Below are 21,839 nucleotides of genomic sequence, written 5' to 3' on the forward strand. Positions count from 1 at the left end.
GATGGGGGTCAATACAATACAATACACAGAACAGAACTAATCCTTAATACAGCATAAAAATAAAACTTTTAGAAGTACGGAGCAGAATTTAACAGGATATGATATCACATAATAAGATTTGGATATTTTTAGAGTCCTGCAGACCTCATCCATCAAGCTGCCTCCCCCATTTGGCCATTCCATGGCTGAAACAGTGCTGTGCCAGCCAATCCGATGAAAGCACCCCTCTTTCCCATGATTCCTGCGATCCTCTATCAGGGATGACTTTACCATAGGCAGGCAAACAACTTGGCAGGTGGGCCGTGGCACCAATTGCCACATTTGAGTACCAAGAACAGAAACAGAATAGGTGAGGGTTAGTATTCAATTATAACTATCATGTTACTTATGGTTTAGTGCTAATGACTAACAACAGAGATGCAATCTGTACAGTTAATGAGCAGTTTTAGTCAGGATATGCTAAACTGAAGTAGTGAGTCTTCAGCTGGGATTTAAAGGCTGAGACCGAAGGGGCATCTCTTATACAGTAGAAGCAGGAAGACCATTCCACAGTTTAGGGGCCCTGTAACTAAAAGCTCAACCTCCCACTGTTATTTTATTAATCCTTGGAATCATAAGTAGACCGGCATCTTGAGATCTTAATGTGCGCTCAGGTTAGTAAGTCATGATAAGTTCAGTTCAGAAGTTCAGTTCCAGTGTCTTCTTACAGAATTCAGTGGGACAGCAAGCACAGGTGGGCCCATGTCCTCTGCACTGGGTAAATCTTAAGAGTTTGCTGACACCTCTCCAAGTTCATGAATACAGTAAAACTTTCAGGGAGTTTTTGTCCTGACGATCACGCACAACTAGTAATTCTTAATTCTGGGTTATATTTGTGTACTTTTTGTATTTTCTATATTATTTCTTTATTTAAACTTTTTTTTTAGTGTTTTGACTGTTTTGTTTTGGATGCTACTTTGTAATATTTTGTACATTACTCACTGGGGCCAACTTACCTAAGGACAAGAGTTACCCTATGGGAAACCATATGAATGAATGAGTACATATGTGAGATTATGGCAAATGTGTTTATCAGATCTTCAAGAAGTCCACTAGGGGCCAGTTTGTTTTTGCTCAAAAGAAGGACAGTATTCTCTGGTCTTGCATTAATTACTATGAGCTTAATAAAATAATCATGAAATGCAATTAAGCACTTCTGATTATATCTTCAGTTGTGGCTCAAATTACATATATATTTATATACTTAGCAGATGCTTTTATCCAAAGTATCTTAGAAAAGAGGTCAACATAATCTAGCAACATCAGTCGGGGGGCTGTTTGGGAGGTATTACAGAAAAAGGCTACAAAATTGACTTTGAAATGGTCAGAACAAACGCTAGTTACAACACATGTGGTTTGGTGACATGTGTCAGTGTTCCTGCCAGCACAGAGCTGCAGTAGTCCAGCTGTGACAAGACTACAGCTTGGACTACAAGTTGTGCTGTATACTCTCTCATATACTGTCTGATCTTGTGGATATTGTACAGAGTGAATTTGAAAGACCAAGAGACTGTAGCAAAATGGTCCTTGAAGGACAGCTGGTCATCAATCAACACCACAAGGTTGTTTACCAACTTAGCAGGTGTTAGTGATAATGAACCAATCTGAACATAAATGGGGTACTGAATAAACAGACAAACTGAGATACAGTAACAAGGGGGCCCATCTTTGCCAAGTTAAGCAAATATCAAGTTTCTTCATTCAGGTTGCAATATCAATGAGAAATGCAATTATTCTAGCTGATATCATGTTATCCTTTGGCAGGAATGACATGTATAGCTGAGTATGACAAGAGAACTGATAAGAAATATCAAGGGACTGGATGATAGGCCCTAGTAAAGAGGTGTACATGGAAAAGAGGAGAAAGCCCAGAAGTGAACTTTGGGGTAGTCCCATGCTTGTCTACTACAACATCCCTCCACACCAAGACACAGGATCTGCCCAAGTGGTAGGACTCAAATTACTTTAGGGCATTCCCAGTGATATTCTAAGGCCGGATAGGGCGGCAAGGATGACCTGGTGATTAAAAGTGTCAAAAATAGAGGAGATATCAAGCTAAATGAGTACTGATGACAGATTGGTAGCTCTGGAATGGTGTAATGTTTTGACAGCTGTGAACAGAGCTGTCAGTATGGAGTGGCTCTTATTGAATCCTGACTAATTAGGATCAAACAGTCTGTTCTGTAGAAGAAAGGAAGAGACTTGGTTAGAGACAAGTTGTTCCACTGTTTTGGACAGAAAGGAGAGGAGAGACAGAGGTCTGTAATTACCTACTTGAGATAGGTCAAGAAAAGACATCTTGAGGAGAGAGGTTGCTAGGGAGAGACAGCCTGGAGGAGATTTAAGGAAATGGGTTCAAGTTTGCAGGTAGTGGGCTAATTAGAGAAGAGTTTAGAAACATAATTGGTGGAGAAAGGCGAAAAATAGGAGAATGTTGTGGTGTGTTTAGGAGGGTGGAGGCAGGCTGGTAGGGGTGATGAGAATTGACTGCTGATGACAGCCATCTTTTACTGAAAAAAAGGTTTCAAAATCATCATAAGTCAAGGAGGTTGATAATGGAGGTGGTAGTGGGTAGAGGAGAGAGGTGAAAGCAGAGAACAATCCACGAGTGTCAGATTAGTTACTAATCCTATTTTGAAATAAATTTACAGTGGCACTGGTATTAGCAGAATAGAATTGAAGTAGAAGAGGCTGATTCTTATTCAGGTCAGCCTGGGCCTTTGATTTCCTCCATTTCCTTTCAGGTGTCTTAAGCTTTATTTGTAAACTGCATATAGCTTCCAGAAAGCCAAGGGCAGAAGGTCTTTTATATGAAGGCCTAGTGGAGAGAGGACAAAAACTATCAAGACAGCAAAATGCATGCCTAGTGGAGAAAGAACAAACAAAACCAAGATAGGAGAACAAAGATGAGTGCAGAGTGTTAGTGGCAGTATTAGTCTCAAGAGAGAAGTGGTCAGGAGGAGAGAGAGAAAGAAAAAGTGATCAAATGTATGTAGTTGAGTGACAGTAAAGCATGTGGGTGTGTAGTTCCTTGACAGAATGATATCTATCGGTTTACCAGCTTTGTCAGTGGGAGAGTGTGGTTAGCTGTGTCAAGTTGAAAGAGGAAAGAAGAGAAAGAAAGTCTGTGGAGGATGGACTGTCCAGGTGGATATTTAGGTCCCCAAGGACTAGAAGTGGACTGTCATCATATGGAAAAGAGGAGAGCAGCACAACCAACTTGTTGAGGATTTTTTTTAGTGGATCTGTAGGGTGGTATTGAACAACAATGGTAATGTTAATAGTTTAGGAGACAGTGATTGATTGGTACTCAAAAGCAATGTAATTTCATACATTACCCAAAACTGAGAATCTCCAGTTCTTGGAGACTAGTATACCTGTCCCTCTACCTCTTCCAGTGGACCGACAGGTATAAAACAGTCATGGAAACCAGAGGAAAGGGCTGTCAGCACTGCTGTATTTCTTGGCCAGATCTATGTGACACAACTTTGAGTCCACTTTGGTTGCCAAGTGTTGGAATGAAGTCTGCTTCGAAAGGCCAAAGGAGAAGGGAGTTTCTGAAGGTGTGGCTTGTGAAGCAATCAAAAATTTTCTGCATTGCACCATCTCCTGTTAGCGGGATGACAGAAGTGTCTAATGCTAATGATAGGAATGAAAAGAAAACACATGTTGAGAAACAAGGGTAAAGAAAACTACCAGGATGGAGAAGAGTATCCACAACCTTGATCGATGCCCTTGCTCAGTGGACTCGCGCAGACAGACTTGCGGTCTTTACACAAGTCTGTCTTCACACAAGGAGAGCTATGCATGAGGTCTGAGAGCACTTAAATATAGAGGAGCTGAAAGAGCATAGCTGAGATTATCGAAGCAATTAAAAAACAAAGCCTGCTATCCCATCCTCCCACCCTGCGCCGCAGTTCAATTCGCAAAGAAATTTGCCAGTGCTTAGTGTTTATCTTCAAGTGAAGTGCTGGAGGTTTATAGGGTAAAAAAGTACATTGTCATTTGGAATACATACATGTCATGTGTGTTCAGTGTCATCAACAATCTCTGTAAAAACGTTAACACAAAAACGTTTTTCATGTTTTAGTAATGATTGACAAAATGTAGACATGAAATTTATAATGTATGAAGCCTGAAATACAAATATGAAACAAACACTTTCACAAAAGGTACAAGTATAACAAAACAAGTGCACTTTTATTCAAGAATTTAACCAAAGAAAAAAGAAAGAAGGTTATGGTAGGCGGTTTATATGACAGCTGGCGTGGTGAAATGCTAAGAACTACTACCTTCCAATCAAGAGGTTGCGGTTTCGATATTAGCTGCTTCCCAAATTTACCATTTTCAGTAGTGAGCTGCTCTTATTGTTAATATCATACAATAAAAGCATACATTTTGTTCTGATCTTGTTGCTGCATTTTGGTATTTCTTTTGAACTCCAGGAGATACAGAGGACAGCATAGTAGAGAGAGGTCAGTTACGCACTATATACAATCATCAGATTCAAATGTTAACAGTTCCCACACACACCCAAGGACCGTCTTTACGACATGTGTATAAGGTGTGAAGCCTGAAGTCCAAATATCAAATAAGCACTTTCACAAAAAGTACAAGTATAACAAAACAAGTGCACTTTTATCTATACTAATAAAAGGCAAAGCCCTCACTGACTCACTCACTCACTCACTCACTGACTCAATCACTCATCACTAATACTCCAACTTCCCATGTAGGTAGAAGGCTGAAATTTGGCAGACTCATTCCTTACAGCTTACTCACAAAAGTTAGGCAGGTTTCATTTCAAAATTCTACATGTAACGGTCATAACAATCGATAACGGTCGACAACATCCGCCATGTTGAACTTTCTTATTTATGGCCCCATCTTTACAATATTTGGTAGGCAGCTTCCCTGCGCTAACCGAAACCGATGTACTTACTTATTTCGATGGTATGACGCCACTGTCGGCCGCCATATTGAACTTTCCAACGTCACTAATTTTCCAGCTTCCCGTGTAGGTAGAAAGCTGACCCCATCTTCACGAAATTTGGTAGGTGGCTTCCCTGCACTAACCAAAACCGATGTACATACTTATTTCTGTGATATAACGCCACTGTCGGCCGCCATATTGAACTTTCCAAGTCACTAATTCTCCAACTTCCCGCGTAGGTAGAAGGCTGAAATTTGGCAGGCCCATTCCTTACAGCTTATTTACAAAAGTTGGGCAGGTTTCATTTCGAAATTCTATGCGTAACGGTCATAACGGTCAACAACGTCCGCCATGTTGAACTTTCTTATTCATGGCCCCATCTTCACGAAATTTGGTAGGAGGCTTCCCTACGCTAACCGAAACCAATGTACGTACTTATTTCGGTGGTATGACACCACTGTCAACTGTCATATTAAACTTTCCAACGTCACTAATTCTCCAACTTCCCGTGTAGGTAGAAGGCTGAAATTTGGTACTTATTTCGGTGGTATGATGCCACTGTCGGCCGCCATATTGAACTTTTCAACAGTCTTTGTTACTTATGGGCCCATCTTCAAGAAATTTGGTAAGCGGGTTCCCAACGCTAACTGAATCCTACTTACGTACATATATACGTCCATAGCCTGCAGCTCGGTCACCATGTGAGGCGGCATTGGGTCCCCCATCCCAACACCTCCCACGTTGTTGGCTGCCTGCCTGTATAAGGCCGTCCGTTGCTCCGGTCTCTATATTCCCTTCCTTGCTTCGCCATGGGATTCACGTCTCACTGCTGATAACTACAGCCTTTTTATTTAATCCACGGCTTCTCCTCTGTTTTATTGTTCATTTATTACAATTATAGTTATTGTGTAGGTATTTTAGACTTACTTTACATTGTTCAGGTACTAATTTCCTTTATCATTCCAACCGTACCCTCATTAACATGTCTATCGAGATGATCACCATCGATCAAAGAACTGTCACTTACCGAGTGGTTTCCATGCCCGGAAATGGCACCTACCTTTTCCATTATCTTTGTTACATATTGCACGGCCACATCAGGCTCACTCTTGATATACGGAGGAACATTGTGTATTGAATGACTGGGACAGGTTCAAGGTGTGAACTGATGACGGTACAGGAGATAATTATTCTACACAGGAGCACTAGAAGAGTGAAATGCTTAAGCCCTTCACCTATGCATCTGCATGTGAGTTGATGGCTGCCGGTGAATTGTTCGGTTGTCGCTTTCAAGTGTACTGAAATGGCCAAATATTTTATACCTTTTGACAACCGCCAATGCCTCTTAAACATCTTAGATTCACAGGTGACGATTTCAGTAGTGGATACTTTGATGTTTATGAATGTTTAAACTCTCAAAAGCTGGATGTGAAGTTATCGATGAAACCAGTTGTATACTTACAACGCTTGACAGATGCCGAATGTCTCTTCAGCACAAGTCCTACAAATACTGTCGTAATTGAAACAAACCATGAAACTCAAACCGATTATAACAGCAGCAATCCAAGCTGTGAGATTTGAAACAAGATTACTGTTCACATGGCCAACTGTACGTTGCATGCTCAATAGTAAGCTCAGCGCACAGCTTGGTCATGTTACAACCGGAGGGCTGAACTCACAATGTGGTATACAAAGAGATCCTTAACAAATAATTATTGGTATATTATCCCTCAGGTTAAAAAGGTTTAATTTTCTTCTTAATAAAAATTTTAAGGCAGTACTTCGCCGCTGCAAAGCGCGGGTATTTTGCTATTCAAGAATATAACCAAAGAAAAAAGAAAGCAGGTTACGGTAGACGGTTGATGCGACAGCTTGCATATTGTAATGCTAAGAACTGCTGACTCCCAATCAAGAGCTTCGATGCTAGCAGCTTCTCAAGTTTACCGTTTTGAGTGGAGAGATGCTCTTATTGTTAATATTATACAATAAAAACATACATTTGATTTGCGTCTGTAACAGCCACTGTAAATTTAGAGTGCTTGTCAAAGTTAGTGTTTTTTTATTCAGTTTTATTCTCTCAGTCGCATTCACACTCGCCCCGATCTGACACTGGTGTTTTCAAATAAAGATGCGCTATAACAGAAGTGAACTCAGATCAGAGAAAGAGAACAGAAGCCCTCCCCGCAAGAAAAGTCCACTCACATATAAAAACAACGCAGCTGCACCAGGCATAAAGGCAAAAGATGGCACCATCTGGATACAGGACGAAGTTCGGCATCATCCTGCCAATCACCTGTCCTTCAAAGAAACAGCACGGCCGGATTTACGAGTTTTCTCATAAGCTTTGGTAATTCTAGTGTTAAATAAAAAATTGCATCAATCCACCAGGCAATGAATATTCACTTGACTCATTTGTATGTAATCATTTAAATCATGGAAAGGATAATCTTCCTCCAGATTCACAATTCTGGCCAAAAAAGACGATACTGCTAATATTTTTCAGTAATGTCTTATGAATGAATAAATATAGTAAGATGAACTCTAGGATGGATATGTCAAATACAAAACAGTATAATAGTAAAAAATAGTGTACTTCTTTCAGAGATTTATGTATTATGTATCTCTAGAAAGTACAGATCAAATAAAAAGCAGTGTAATATTAAAATAAATCATCTAATTCTTTCAGAGATCTATGTAAAAAATGCAGCTCTGTCTGTGCAGAGCTGTTTTTACAGACCAGGGTGTTTTGATTTTTTCAGGCCTTTAAAAACGCCCACATAAGTCAGGACAAAATCCTAACTGGTCTGCCTAAAGGTAGATCTCACCCTAGGAGAGTCTGATGCTAGAAAATTGGGAGCTTCAAACAAAAACAACTGACAAAATAATTGAAAATGTCCCAAAATATATTAAGAATATCAAAAAATATCTTACCAGGGTGAAAAACCATAAAAAAGAAAACTCTGGCTGCAATATAATTCAAAGACAAGATTCTCCTTGCAAGGGTTTTTTAGTTAACAAAAAAGCAAACAAAACAGAAAAGAGCACACATGGTAAAAGGAGCAAGACATTAGTTTTAAACGGCAATCTTTAGTGAACAAGTCGTAATCCGCACACCAAAAACAAAATCCAGAGGCAGAATAAAATTTCACAAAACCAGAATACCAGAGAAAAAGGCAATACTTACTGAAATCATCTCCGAACTTCAATCAAAAATGAAGCACATGGGTGTTGTGAATCTAAACCAGCAGAAGACAGTGCTGGAGGTGACAGAGTTAAAGATGCTAAGATTTGCACTGGGTGTGACAAGGATGGATAGGATTAGAAATGAGTACATTAGAGGGTCAGCTCAAGTTGGACGGTTGGGAGACAAAGTCAGAGAGGCAAGATTGCGTTGGTTTGGACATGTGCAGAGGAGAGATGCTGGGTATATTGGGATAAGGATGCTAAGGATAAAGCTGCCAGGGAAGAGGAAAAGAGGAAGGCCTAAGTGAAGGTTTATGGATGTGGTGAGAGAGGACATGCAGGTGATGGGTGTAACAGAAGAAGATGCAGAGGACAGAAAGATATGAAAGAAGATGATCTGATGTGGCAACCCCTAACGGGAGCAGTCGAAAGAAGAAGGAGAAGAAAAAGAACAGTACTAAGAAATTATCAAAAAAGACAAGGAAAGGAACATAAACCTAGACCATAACTTAACAGGTCACTAGTTTTGATGAATGAGTCAGGATAAGTTCACAATAGGCAGCAAGCATAATAAGACATTGAATTTTTTTACATCTGTCTCCATTCTCAAACAGAAAGCCTCAACAAAAAATAACTTCAGTGCAGATAGACAATATTGATGTAATTTTATCACTAGGGTTTTCACCCTGGTTTATGTGTATTTTCCTTTTTATTATTGTTTTTGTTTTTAAGAATGATTATTTTTCACCTTTTTGCTTTGATTTAGTTTTTATTTATTTTGTTATATTTTACATATTTTTTTGTATTTTATATCTAAGTTGTTTACTTATGTCCCTTGTGTTCTGTGGACAGAACCACAAGAGATGGGTCCACCCTGACATAAGACTGCCTTTCACCTTTTTATTGTAGTGTTTTAAATACTGTATTGATTTTTCTGGTTTTCTGAATGTTTTAGTATTTGATTCTGGATTTGGAATAGCATGCTTTGGATGATCTTTTTAGTCAAATCCTTTTGTTTATTTAACTTTTTTTCCCATTTTTTGTTCTTTCTGTTTATTTGAAATAAATCCTTCTGCTGTAAAGATGTTTTTCAGTTTGTCCTCTCCCTTAAAGGGCATTTTTATGCATTTTGAACATTTAAAATATTTTTTTAACTTTGAAAGTTAAGCTCCCCATGGGTTGCCCTGTGTCTAATGACCTTTTGACAAAAGAAGATATCAATGAGAAATTGTTTTATTTAATACATAATTTTAATCAAATATTGTTGGAAATACTATATATGTAATTCTTAACACTTATACTAATATTTCATAAACAATGTTAGCTGCTTGGGGTGGAGAAATAAATAAATAATTTATATCATTTGTGTAGTTTCGATAATTGTTGCCTATATTTTTGTATACAAAACACAAATAAGGTCAAAATAATATGCAACTGCCCTAGTCTGGCACTAAGATTGCCCTTTCAGATAAATATGAAATACTGTCATTCTTTTTTCCTCTTTATCTTTTCTTTCAGTGAGGGTAGATTTTTTCCATGAGATGATCAGTTTTCCTTAGGTTCTCCACAAATATCCAAGAATTTCTCATCATGTAGTCAGTTGGACAACAGGAGTTATGTAATTTTATACATCCATGAACTAATATCCCATAGCAGACAATATGGTCATTACTCATAGGTTATGCCTCAAAAATGTTAAACAGGTTGATTTTTAAAATGCATCTGTGTGACTGTCACATTTACTTAATGAGTGTACTTAGACTGTCTAAACTGGTCCTTGTGTGAATGGTTTAGGCATGTTTTTGTAGGTATGGCACCTTGTACAGGGCTGTTTACCACCTTGCACACAGGGCTGCCCCACCTAATCTCACCTGGAAGATGCTGGTATGGAAATATACACAAGTTTGATGTACTTAGTTTATTCCTAATCCCATCTAAATTGTTCTGTTCTAATATGACTGTGTGCTGTTTTCTTACAATGAGTCATCAGATGAGGAAGGGCAACCAGAGACAAAGACTTCTCCATCACCCCACACAACCAAACGTGCTGTAGGTACTACTGGATCATCAATAGTATTGTCAGCTATTCCATTGCTTTCTAATCAAGTATGCCATTTCTTGCATAATCAACATCATGTGCAACCAAAACATCTAAGAGGAGAGCCAGTGAACCTCCTGAAACTGAGAGTCAACCAGATATGAGACATGGCCACGGTTTGCTCCAAAACACACCTCATGTTTACACATCAGATGACTCAGTCATACCCACCACTCCAACTTTTCTAGGCATTTCTTGGTGCAACAACCACAACACTCATGAAGAAAATACAAATCAGTTTGCACAGAAAAGAACAGTTTCTGAAAAAAATAATGAATTCTAAATCATTTACATTCCCATAATTTCATGGATATATTAATTTGGTTTTGTACATAGGCATCATCAAGACAAAGCAAGCATCTAACTACTGGAGCAAAAGGCTGGGTTACAATTTCCAGTTTCCTTGTTCAGTCATGACAAGGAACAGGCTTATGGCAATATCTTAAAGCCTTCACCTTTGTGATCCTGATAAAGATGACAAAAGACAAGAAAGAAGGATACAAATCTGTATGACCATCTTTTAAAAGATAAAGCCTCAGTACTCACAGATTCTTCAGTCCAGTAACATATACTTCCACCCAGGAAAAGAGCTCTCAATTGATGAATGTTTAATTGCCTCAGATGCCCGGATTGGCATAAATGCAATAAATGAAGTAGAAACCCACCAAATGGGGCTATAAATGGTTTGAACTGGTGGATACTCTTTGTGGTTATACTTGGAACTTTTTTGTTTATGTAGGTAACTTTGGCCATACTGCAGGTAAAGGACTGACTTATTATGTCTTTGTTATAATGTCTTTGTTGAACTTCCTTTGCTTGGAACTGGTTACGGTATATACAGTACACTAAAAAGTTCTACACAAGTCCATCTCTTTTCAAAATTTTATGCCACTGTTCACAGCTGATAAATATTTTAGTATATAGTCTGCTGAGAGAATACAGTTCCATAATAGTGGTGGCCTTAGATCTACCTCCTAGTGTAAATAGAGTACTAACTAGGTACTAGATATGAATGTATAAACAAATTGCAAATGTTTCATCTAGAAGATTTTCTCATTGTGGCTAGAGATTTCATGCTGTTCTGAAATCCTGGAAGAGTATACAGGATCTGTGCCTGGAACATTAACTATTTGCATAAAGGATGTTAAGGGTGTGACCGCGAGATTCAACTAGTGGTAATTACCCTTAGTAATGGCTGAGGTGTGTTTTTAATTAAAGATCAGAAATGCACCTTTCAGATCAGGAGACAAAATGTCCCTTAGTGCAACCAGAACTTTCCTATGCCATAAGAAAAGCAAAGTGGACATATAGTCAAATATTTTAAGGAACATTTGCAAAACACCAGACACACATGGTATCGGCAGCAGGGCATGCAGGCTATTATGGACTACAAGCTCACTCCACACAGTGGCAACAATGATACTTCCCCCCTATACAAGCTAAATGAGTTACTTGCTAGATTTGCACAGAACAAGAGCCTGTGAAAAAAAAAACATACCTCCAATATACCGATACTTTGTCTGACCACAACTAATGTAAAGAGAACTGTATCCAGAGTCAAGCCATGCAAGTTCACTGGACCACACAATGTACTTAGAGAATGGGCAGATTTCTGAGTCAGTCTATCATTCCAGTGTGCTTCAGATCTACCACCATCAGTCACCAAAAGTAAAATGCATGAATGACTATCGCCACATAGCACTTTTATTATCATAAACAATATGATGATTGATATAAACATAGACAAAGTCCAGTCTTCCTAGCTCCCTGGATCCTTTCCGATCTGTATATCATCTGAACATGTCTACTAATGACACTGTATCTTCTGATTTCCACATCTGCCTAACATTGGATAAAAGAGATACACACAATATGTTGGAATTCTGTTTGCTTCATGTTCAGGCTGAGTAAGACATGCCTCGTGGAACTGTTGCGCATGAACAGCGTTTTTATTCATTTGTTGTAACATGTTCACAGACTCTGCTTTCTTGTTTGTGTTTTCAAGCTAAAGTTTGCTGCTACCTGTGTAACTGTATGTTGTGCGTTACTGATAAAGTAAGTAGTTCTCTTACTTGCAGCATTTAACATAGTATAATATCATAGCAAATACTTCAACTTATATTAATGTTTAGTTTTTATATATACAAATGCGCCATTATGGACATGTTTACTGTTCATGAACAAACATGTTACTAAATTTATGCACCGTTAACTTTTGAGGAGCTGTAACATTAAGTGTCCATAATTACAATGAAGCTGCTATGTAATTACCTGTACAAGTACAGTCAAACTGTGAGTTATTACTTCGTTCTTTCTGTGTAATACAAAGTAACGCTATAGTTAATTACTCAGTTGTCATTGTTATTCCACAGTTTATATAATTACAATGTAACAATCTATCATTGATCCAAAAACAAGTGTACTTACATAGTTACATTGTATCTATACTTTCAAAATATAATAAACACATCAGAGTATGTAACTACAACTATGTAACAAGTATTACATGGTGGGTGGCACGGTGGCGTAGTGGTAACGCTGCTGCCTCGCTGTAAGGAGACCTGGGTTCGCTTCCCAGGTCCTCCCTGCATGGAGTTTGCATGTTCTCCCTGTGCCTGCATGGGTTTCCTCCAGATTCTGCAGTTTCCTCCCATAGTCCAAAGACATGCAGATTAGGTACATTGGCGATCCTAAATTGTTCCTAGTGTGTGTGTGTGTGTGCCCTCTGATGGGCTGGCACCCTGCCCAGGGTTTGTTCCTGCCTTGCTCCCTGTGTTGGCTGGGATTGGCTCCAGCAGACCCCCGTGACCCTGTGTTAGGATATAGCAGGATGGATGATGATTGAGCGAGCATGGCAAATGATTAAAGCTCAAGTGTGGAGGTTATGGGGTAATCATACTGCAAATCTGTTAAAGGAACACCTTGCATTCATTGAATGGACTTGCTGGTTAGGAAAGAAAACCTGGAAAGGGATTCTTTCACAGCTTTTATATGACATTCAGTCAGTTTATACTGTGTTAATAAAAAATGCTCATTAAAGTCAACTTGACAATAATTATTGTGTTATCCATGCATCCATTTTAAGGTTGAGGCCAAATATTCCCATTCTGTATTATAAAATATGGAGTATGGCCCAACCTTGGTTGAACATATGGAGGTATAAATATAAAATATTGAAAAATGTAACCCAGTATGTAGTATTTATAAACATTTTTGCATTAAAACCTGAAAACTTTTACATTTAATTTCTGTAATTGTTAATATTAAATTAATTACATGGATAATAGTGTCTCATTGTGGTAGTATAAGCTGACTTATTTATTATTAAAAAAAATTTATTTGATTGCAGTTTTGTATTTAGTTGACAATAAAAAATATTTTTTAAAAACAATATATGTGTTTAAATTTTTATGTATTTTTTATACAGTATATTGTTTTTCATGTGATTGTTAGGTTAAAATAAAATACTTGAGGACAAGAGAGTGAAAATATACATTCAAGATTTAACCATGATGAAAGATATTTCTTTGTAGGTTATTTTTGCCTAGATATTGAATACAAACATGGTAGTTTCATTCTGTTTAAGTACACATTTACTATTTGTTAAGTACATTCTGTTCCCAGGGGAATTACACTTTACATTAAGAGGGCAATTCCAGTGTAAATACAGAGTAAATACATGGCAATTACATTCGGTTCCCACAGGTGTTACATTTTACAAGTAGGGAATTCCTAGGTAAGTAATGTACTGTATAAGCAAAACATGCTGACATTTACTTCCCAGTCTGCAAGTCCCTTCTGAGAATTACGTAACCACAGAGTACTTGAATCCTCTTCTAATCCAACATTTCCTGTTTATGCTGTGTGTTTTAGATGTCTTCAGTGCCTGATTGTCAGCAATCTTGATGTCCCTTTTGAGTCTAAACACTGGGGCATGTGATTAAACCATTTTATTTTGGAGCTTCTCTGCTTGTAGACTTTTTACCATTAATTATTAGCTTTTGGAAAAAAGAATTCAACTGGATGTGTATCAACATTTGAGATAACTAACCAAAAATACTTCAAGATGAAAAGATCAGACATTTATTTGCTTGCAAATATGTTGCAGCCATCTCCAGAAACCCGAGTAATCCTTTGCTTAGTGCATCCTTACATAAGTTACAGCAGTTAGATACTGCTCAGGCAGGCATTCATTATATGTCCTGTAATATCTTTTGTTACTTAGTGAATCATGAAAGATTACTGATTGTGCATAGTTTTCCACCACTCATTCTACTAGAGTGTATAGTTTGTTCTGACCACTGCTAGCTAAGTAACTTCACTATTTAAAAAAGATCTTGAAATACTATTGAAAACCTATGCAGTTATCACTGCAATTCTCCATTAAAATTGCCCAGACCATGGAACATCTATTAAAGTTCTTCATGCAAACCTGAAAAGAGGTTCAAACTATTCTCTGGTGTAGCTGCTATTGTATCTGACTGAACAGTTAGGCCACCAGGTGTACAATCAGCCCTGTAATGTACTGTCTCTTACACTGTTCATAGAATTTAGTTCATCATTTAATACTGTTGTCCCCCAGACACTGACTGTAAAAGTGAGTGGGTTAGAGCTGAACACCTTCCTCTGTAATGAGATTTTGGATTTCCTGACAGAGAGACCCCAGAGACTTTGGATTGGCTGCAATACTTCAAACTCCATCACAGTGAGTACTGGAGCTCCTCTGGGCTGCATGCTCAGTCCTCTGTTCTTGAACCTCCTCACTCATGACCACACAGCCACACACAGCTCTAATTATATCATCATGTTTGCTGAGGACATGACTGTGCTGTGTTTGACAAGCAGGGATGATGAGTCAACATATTCTTCTTCTTTCACCTGCTCCCGTTAGGGGTTGCCACAGCAGATTATCTTCTTCCATATCTTTCTGTCCTCTGCATCTTATTCTGTAACACCCATCACCTGCATGCCCTCTCTCACCACATCCATAAACCTTCACTTAGGCCTTCCTCTTTTCCTCTTCCCTGGCAGCTCTATCCTTAGCATCCTTCTCCCAATATACCCAGCATCTCTCCTCTGCACATGTCCAGACCAACACAATCTCACCTCTCTGACTTTGTCTCCCAAACGTCCAACTTGAGCTGACCCTCTAATGTACTCATTTCTAATCCTATCCAACCTTGTCACACCCAATGCAAATCTTAGCATCTATAACTCTGCTGCCTCCAGCTCTGTCTACTGCTTTCTGGTCAGTGCTACCATCTCCAACCAATATATCATAGCTGGTCTCACTACCATCCTGCAGACCTTCCCTTTCATTCTTCCTGATACCCGTCTGTCACAGATTACTCATGACACTCTTCTCCATCCATTCCACTCTGCCTGCACTCTCTTTTTGACCTCTCTTTCACAATCCCTATTACTCTGTACTGTTGATCCTAAGTATTTAAACTCATCCACCTTTGCCAACTCTACTTCTTGCATCCTCACCATTCCACTGACCTCCCTCTCATTTACACACATGTATTCTGTCTTGTTCCTACTAACCTTCATTCCTCTCCTCTCTAGAGCATATCTCCACCTCTCCAGGTGTAATGTAACACACAACCTGATCCCTACTATCACTACAGATCACAATGTCATCAGCAAACATCATAGTCCATGGGGACTCCTGTCTAATCTCATCTGGCAACCTGTCCATCACCACTGCAAATAAGAAAGGGCTCAGAGCTGATCCCTGATGTAATCCCACCTCCACTTTGAATGCATCCGTCACTCCTACTGCAGACCTTACCACGGTCACACTTCCATCATACATATCCTGTACAACTTTTACATACTTCTATGCCACTCCCGACTTCCTCATACAATACCACAGCTCCTCTCGGGGCACCCTGTCATATGCTTTCTCCAGGTCCACAAAGACACAATGCAACTCCTTCTGGCCTTCTCTATACTTCTCCATCAAAACCCTTAGAGCAAACATCTCATCTGTGGTGCTCTTTCTTGTCATGAAACCATATTGCTGCTCACTAATCATCACCTCACTTCTTAACCTAGCTTCCACTCCTCTTCCCCATAACTTCATGCTGTGGCTCATCAATTTTATCCCCCTGTAGTTACTATAGTCCTGCAGTCAACATATACATTGTAGAAATGAAACGTAATAGCTGGCTCAACATTGACAAGACTAGAGACTTAACTGTTCAATTTAGGAAAAAACCCTCCCTGACCACATTCTAGTATACATCAATGGCTCTGCTGTGTAAGTTGTAAAGAGCTCCAAGTTCCTCTATGTGCATATAACTGATGACCTCACCTGGAATAACAGTACAACTTCCTTAAATAAAATGTCCAAGCAGACACTACATTTTTTTATGGTGACTGAAATGAGTGAGACTTCTCTCTCCCATTCTCACTACATTTTATAGAGGCACCATTGAGAGTGCTCTGTCCAGCTGCACTATGGTCTGGTAAGGCAATCGCAGTCTCTCTCATGATATTATCATGATAATAATGACCTTTTTGTTCTCTGTGAGGCACATTTTCCAAATGCTGTATCTGTAAGGACTGTTAAATTGTGCAGGTCCCTTCTCACCCCTCTCATGGATTCATTATTGTTTTCCCATCTGGAGAAAGATACTGCAACATCAGTGTCAGATCTGCCAGATTATGTGATAGCTTATTCTCCAAGGCTGTTTGACACCTCAACACAATACTGCTCCACATATTCTTCCACCATAACTTAGGATCTTAGATAAAGATCTCTTCCTTCAAGTTTACACTTTATCTTTTGCAAGGCATCATGGCATAGGAGTTAAGACTTTGCATTTCACACCATGAGGTTGTGGGTTCAAAATTCTGCTACTGACACTGTGTGACCATGAGCAACTTCACCTACCTGTACTTCAAAATTAAAAACAAAAAGAAATGTAGCAAATTGTATCTCAAATGTAGTAAGTTTCCTTGGGTAAGGGTGTTAGACTAATAATAGTAACCGTGGACCTTGCATTAAATTGGTTGACTTGTAATTGTGTAAGTTAATTGTACGGCACATCTCCTGTTTAAATAGTATGTTGCATGGTTTTGTTTGTTTGTGTACACTGTCTTGTTTTATTTGGCTATAGTTTATCAATTAATAGATGGACAGATATCGTTATTTTTTATTTATGTTAATCAGTTTCTACTTTTTTTTTGTGCTTTTAAACAAATCGGTGTCTTTACAGTATGTGCACTAATTCTGTATTTAGTAATTTGTAAAATCTATACTTTCATTTTATGTAACAACTTGACACAGTGTTCTTGACCAGCACCCTGTGAAGAGTACAATACAAAACAAACTGAATTAAAGTGAAATATTTGCACTCTGTGTACACTGTGAGCCCTGAGCTTCATCTCCCTGTATACCTGTATATGGTTAAAATGACAATAAAGTTTACTTTGACTTTGACATAATCATTTTCAGGCTTATAGCTGGAAAGAGGCATGAAAAAGCCCAGGAGATGACACAAATCCACTGCTGGGGCCTACCCCCATATTGCTGGCATTTCATCTTCCATCCATCCATTATCCAACCCACTATATCCTAACTACAGGGTCACGAGTAGCATTTCATCTTTGTAATTAAAAAAGGTACATGTAGCCACAAACTGTCTATAAAGTAACAAGCATTACATTCTTGAAATCGTACATGAGTTTCAATTGAATAGGAGATACATAAGAACAGGAATATACTGCCTTGTCTTTAGCAGTCATTGAACTCCAGCAATGCCTGCAATTTGCTTGCGATCTGTGAACCATTTTCAACACACCATTACCATTTAGAGTCATCATTATAACTTTAAGTAAAGTAAACTCTAAACTTTACAATTTACCCAAAGTTAACATATTACAAAACTGACTCCTGAGCTGAGGTATGTTAACATTATAATATTCCACTAAGGTGTAAGCCTCCAGCAAACTTTGTGCAAATTGTATTAAAATAGTAAATCAAGTAAAATGCTAAATAGTATGCATATGTAAGGCCAAACAGTTATGGAGAAAAAATACTTTTTTAAAATGAGAACGGTGTTTCCAAGCATATATATTTTTGAAACAACTCACATTACAATTATTGTTGGCAAGAATGTCAGATGGTGTGCTCCATGGCAGTAGTTAAATCCATTCCTTTATGATTTAAATTCATTGTTTAGAACATTAGAACACTCCAGACGAGAACAGGACATTCAGTCCAACAAAGCTCGGTAGTCCTATCCACTTATTTCTTCCAAGAAAACATCAAGTCGAGTTTTGAAAGTCCCTAATGTGTTACTGTCTACCACACTACTTGGTAGCTTATTCCAAGTGTATATCATTCGTTATGTAAAGGAAAACTTCCTAATGTTTGTGCGAAATTTACCCTTAACAAGTTTCCAACTGTGTCCCCATGTTCTTGATGAACTCATTTTAAAATAACAGTCTTGATCCACTGTACTAATTCCCTTCATAATTTTAAACACTTCAATCATGTCACCTATTAATCTTCTTTTGCTTAAACTGTATAGGCTCAGCTCTTTTAATCTTTCCTCATAATTCAACCCCTGTAGCCCTGGAATCAGCCTAGTCACTCTTATCTGGACCTTTTCTAGCACTGCCATGTCCATTTTGGAGTCTGTAGACTAAAACTGCACATAGTACCCAAGATGAGGCCTCACCAGTGCGTTATAAAGGTTGAGCATAACCTCCTTGGACTTGTACTCCACACATCATGTTATATAACCTAACATTCTGTTAGCCTTTTTAATGGTTTCTGAACACTATCGGGAAGTTGATAGCTTAGAGTCCACTATGACTCCTAAATCCTTCCCATAAGTTATACTCTTGATTTTCTGACCACCCATTGTGTATTCAAACCTAACATTTTTACTTCCTATGTGTAATACTTTACATTTACTGACATTAAATTTCATCTGCCACAAATCTGACCAAGCCTGTATGCTATCCAAGTCCTTCTGTAATGATATAACAGGTTCCAAATTATCTACTAATCCACGTATCTTGGTATCATCTGCAAACTTAATCAGCTTGTTACTTATATTCCTATCTAAATCATTTTCATATATTAAAAATAGCAGCGGCCCTAGCACTGACCCCTGTGGAACACCACTCTTAACATTGGCCAGTTCTGATGAGGTTCCTCACACCATCATCCTCTGCTTCCTGTGTCTGAGCCAATTCTGCACCCATCTAAAAACATCACCCTGAACTCCCACTTCTTTTAATTTGATGCCCAGCCTCTCATGTGGCACCTTATCAAATGCTTTCTGAAAGTCCAGATAAATAATATCATCAGCTCCACTTTGATCATATCCTTTTGTTGCCTCCACATAGAATTCCAGCATGTTAGTAAAACACGAGCTCCCTTTTCTGAACCCTTGCTGACTGTTCCAAATAACTCCTGTCTTTGCCATGTGTTGCTCAATCTTATCCTTAATAATTCTTTACATTAATTTTCCTGTGATGCATGTTAAGCTTACTGGCCTATTGTTGCTTGGATCTGCCCTGTCACCCTTTTTATACAATGGGATGATATTTGCCATTTTCCAGTCCTTCGGAATCTCTCCAGTGCGCAGTGACTTCCTAAAAATGTGTGTCAAGGGTTTATATATGTACTCACTAGCCTCCTTAAGGACATGAGGATAAATATTATCTGGTGCTGGTGATTTGTTTGATTTCATCTTATTTAATTTGAGCAGCACTTCTCCCTCTACAATTTCCAAATCCCTTAGTATCTCCTTAGTAGTCGTGTTTACTTCTGGGAGGTTATCCACTTGCTCACTTATAAACAAGTCATAAAAATGTAAGTTTAGGGCATCCGCTATTTCACTGTCTGTATCTTTTAATTCCACTTTACTATTCCTGATGCACTTGCCCTCCTCCTTGACTGTTCTTTTACTACTAAAATACTGGAAGAATCTCTTAGGGTCTTCTTTCGCCTTATCTTGTATATTCCTCTCCAACTGTCATTTAGCCTCCCTGATATCCTTCTTAATGGTTGCCTTCATGTTCTTATATGCTCTACGATTCTCTTGACAGTCATTAGTCGTATATGCCTTATAAAGCAATATTTTCCTTTGCAACTTCTTTTTTAAATCTTTATTAATCCACCGTGGAGTTTTTTTTAGTTTCCTATTAATTCCAAATGTACTGAAGGTATGTATCTGTCCTGCATTACATATTAAACATTTTTAAACCTGTTCCACTGCTCCTCGACTGTCTCCACACTTAAAACCCTATCCCAGTGTATACTACTTGACAATTAACAATTTTAGTCTTTGCATCTGCACTCTTACAAAATACTGAGAATTGTATTATATTATGGTCACTTGACCCTAGTGGTTCAATCACCTCTAAACCCTCAATTCTATCCTGATTATTACAAAATACTAAATATAGACAGACTTCATCCCGTGTTGGTGCTCTAACATGCTGTGTTAAAAACAGTCACTGATTACTTCTAAAAACTCCTGCTCTTGTACTCCTCCATCTGCAAGGTTATCTCAGTTAATATTTGGATAATTAAAGTCCCCCATGACTAAAATATCTCCCTGTAAACTTGCCTTTTTGATATTACTAAAAAGATATGTATTGAAATTATTGTCTGAATTAGGTGGTCTATAACACACTCCTAAAATAAGACCTGTTTCCCTAATATTTTCCAGGCGAAGCCACATGTCCTTACTAAGATGGGGCTCATCATCCAATTGAAGAGGTCTTATATTTAAACCCTGTTTGGCATAAACAGCAACCCCACCTCCTTTTCTGTTCTGTCTATCCTTCCTAAAAAATGTGCATCCCTCTATGTTACACTCCTCCCCATATTTGTTATTTAGCCAGGTTTCCGTTATTGCTATAATATCATAATTATGCTCTGCTACATACAACTCCAACTCACTTACCTTATTATAGATACTTCTAGCATTAAGGCAAGCTATTTTTAATGTGTTACTCCTTCTACATTTAAATGTTTGCTTAGAATTTACATTACTATGCATTTTAATTTCTACACCATTGTTTTTTTTCCATGTATAGATCTAAACCTGGCCTGTCCTAAACTCCCTGCCCCCCGAATCCCTAATTTAATCATTCCTCGACTAGCCTACACATACGCCTCCCCAATACATTGGTGCACCTCCAGTTTAGATGTAACCTGTCACGGCGGGTTACAAAAGGAGTCCCAGTATATACCCTTCTACCCTGCACCAAGATTTGAGCCATGCATTAAGCCTTCTAATCTCCTCAATCTTACCTGGACTGGCGTGTGGCACAGGCAGAACTTCAGAGAAGACTACCTTGTCAGTTCTGCTCCTCAGCTTGGCACCTAACTCTTTGAATTTGGATCGCAGAACTGACAGACTGCCCTTATGTATGTCATGTGTTCCAACATGAACAATGAAAACTGGATCCACCCCAGCTCTAGCCAAGAGCCTATCCACCCTTCCAGGGAGGTCTCCCACCTGTGCTCCCGGAAGCATTGGTGCTGCCAGAACTCATCATTGAAACCAAACTTGATATACTGTGTTTAATGGAGACTTGGCAAAAACTGAA

This window comes from Polypterus senegalus, chromosome 5, assembly GCF_016835505.1.
Source record: "Polypterus senegalus isolate Bchr_013 chromosome 5, ASM1683550v1, whole genome shotgun sequence".
In the NCBI taxonomy this organism is placed as follows: Eukaryota; Metazoa; Chordata; class Cladistia; order Polypteriformes; family Polypteridae; genus Polypterus; species Polypterus senegalus.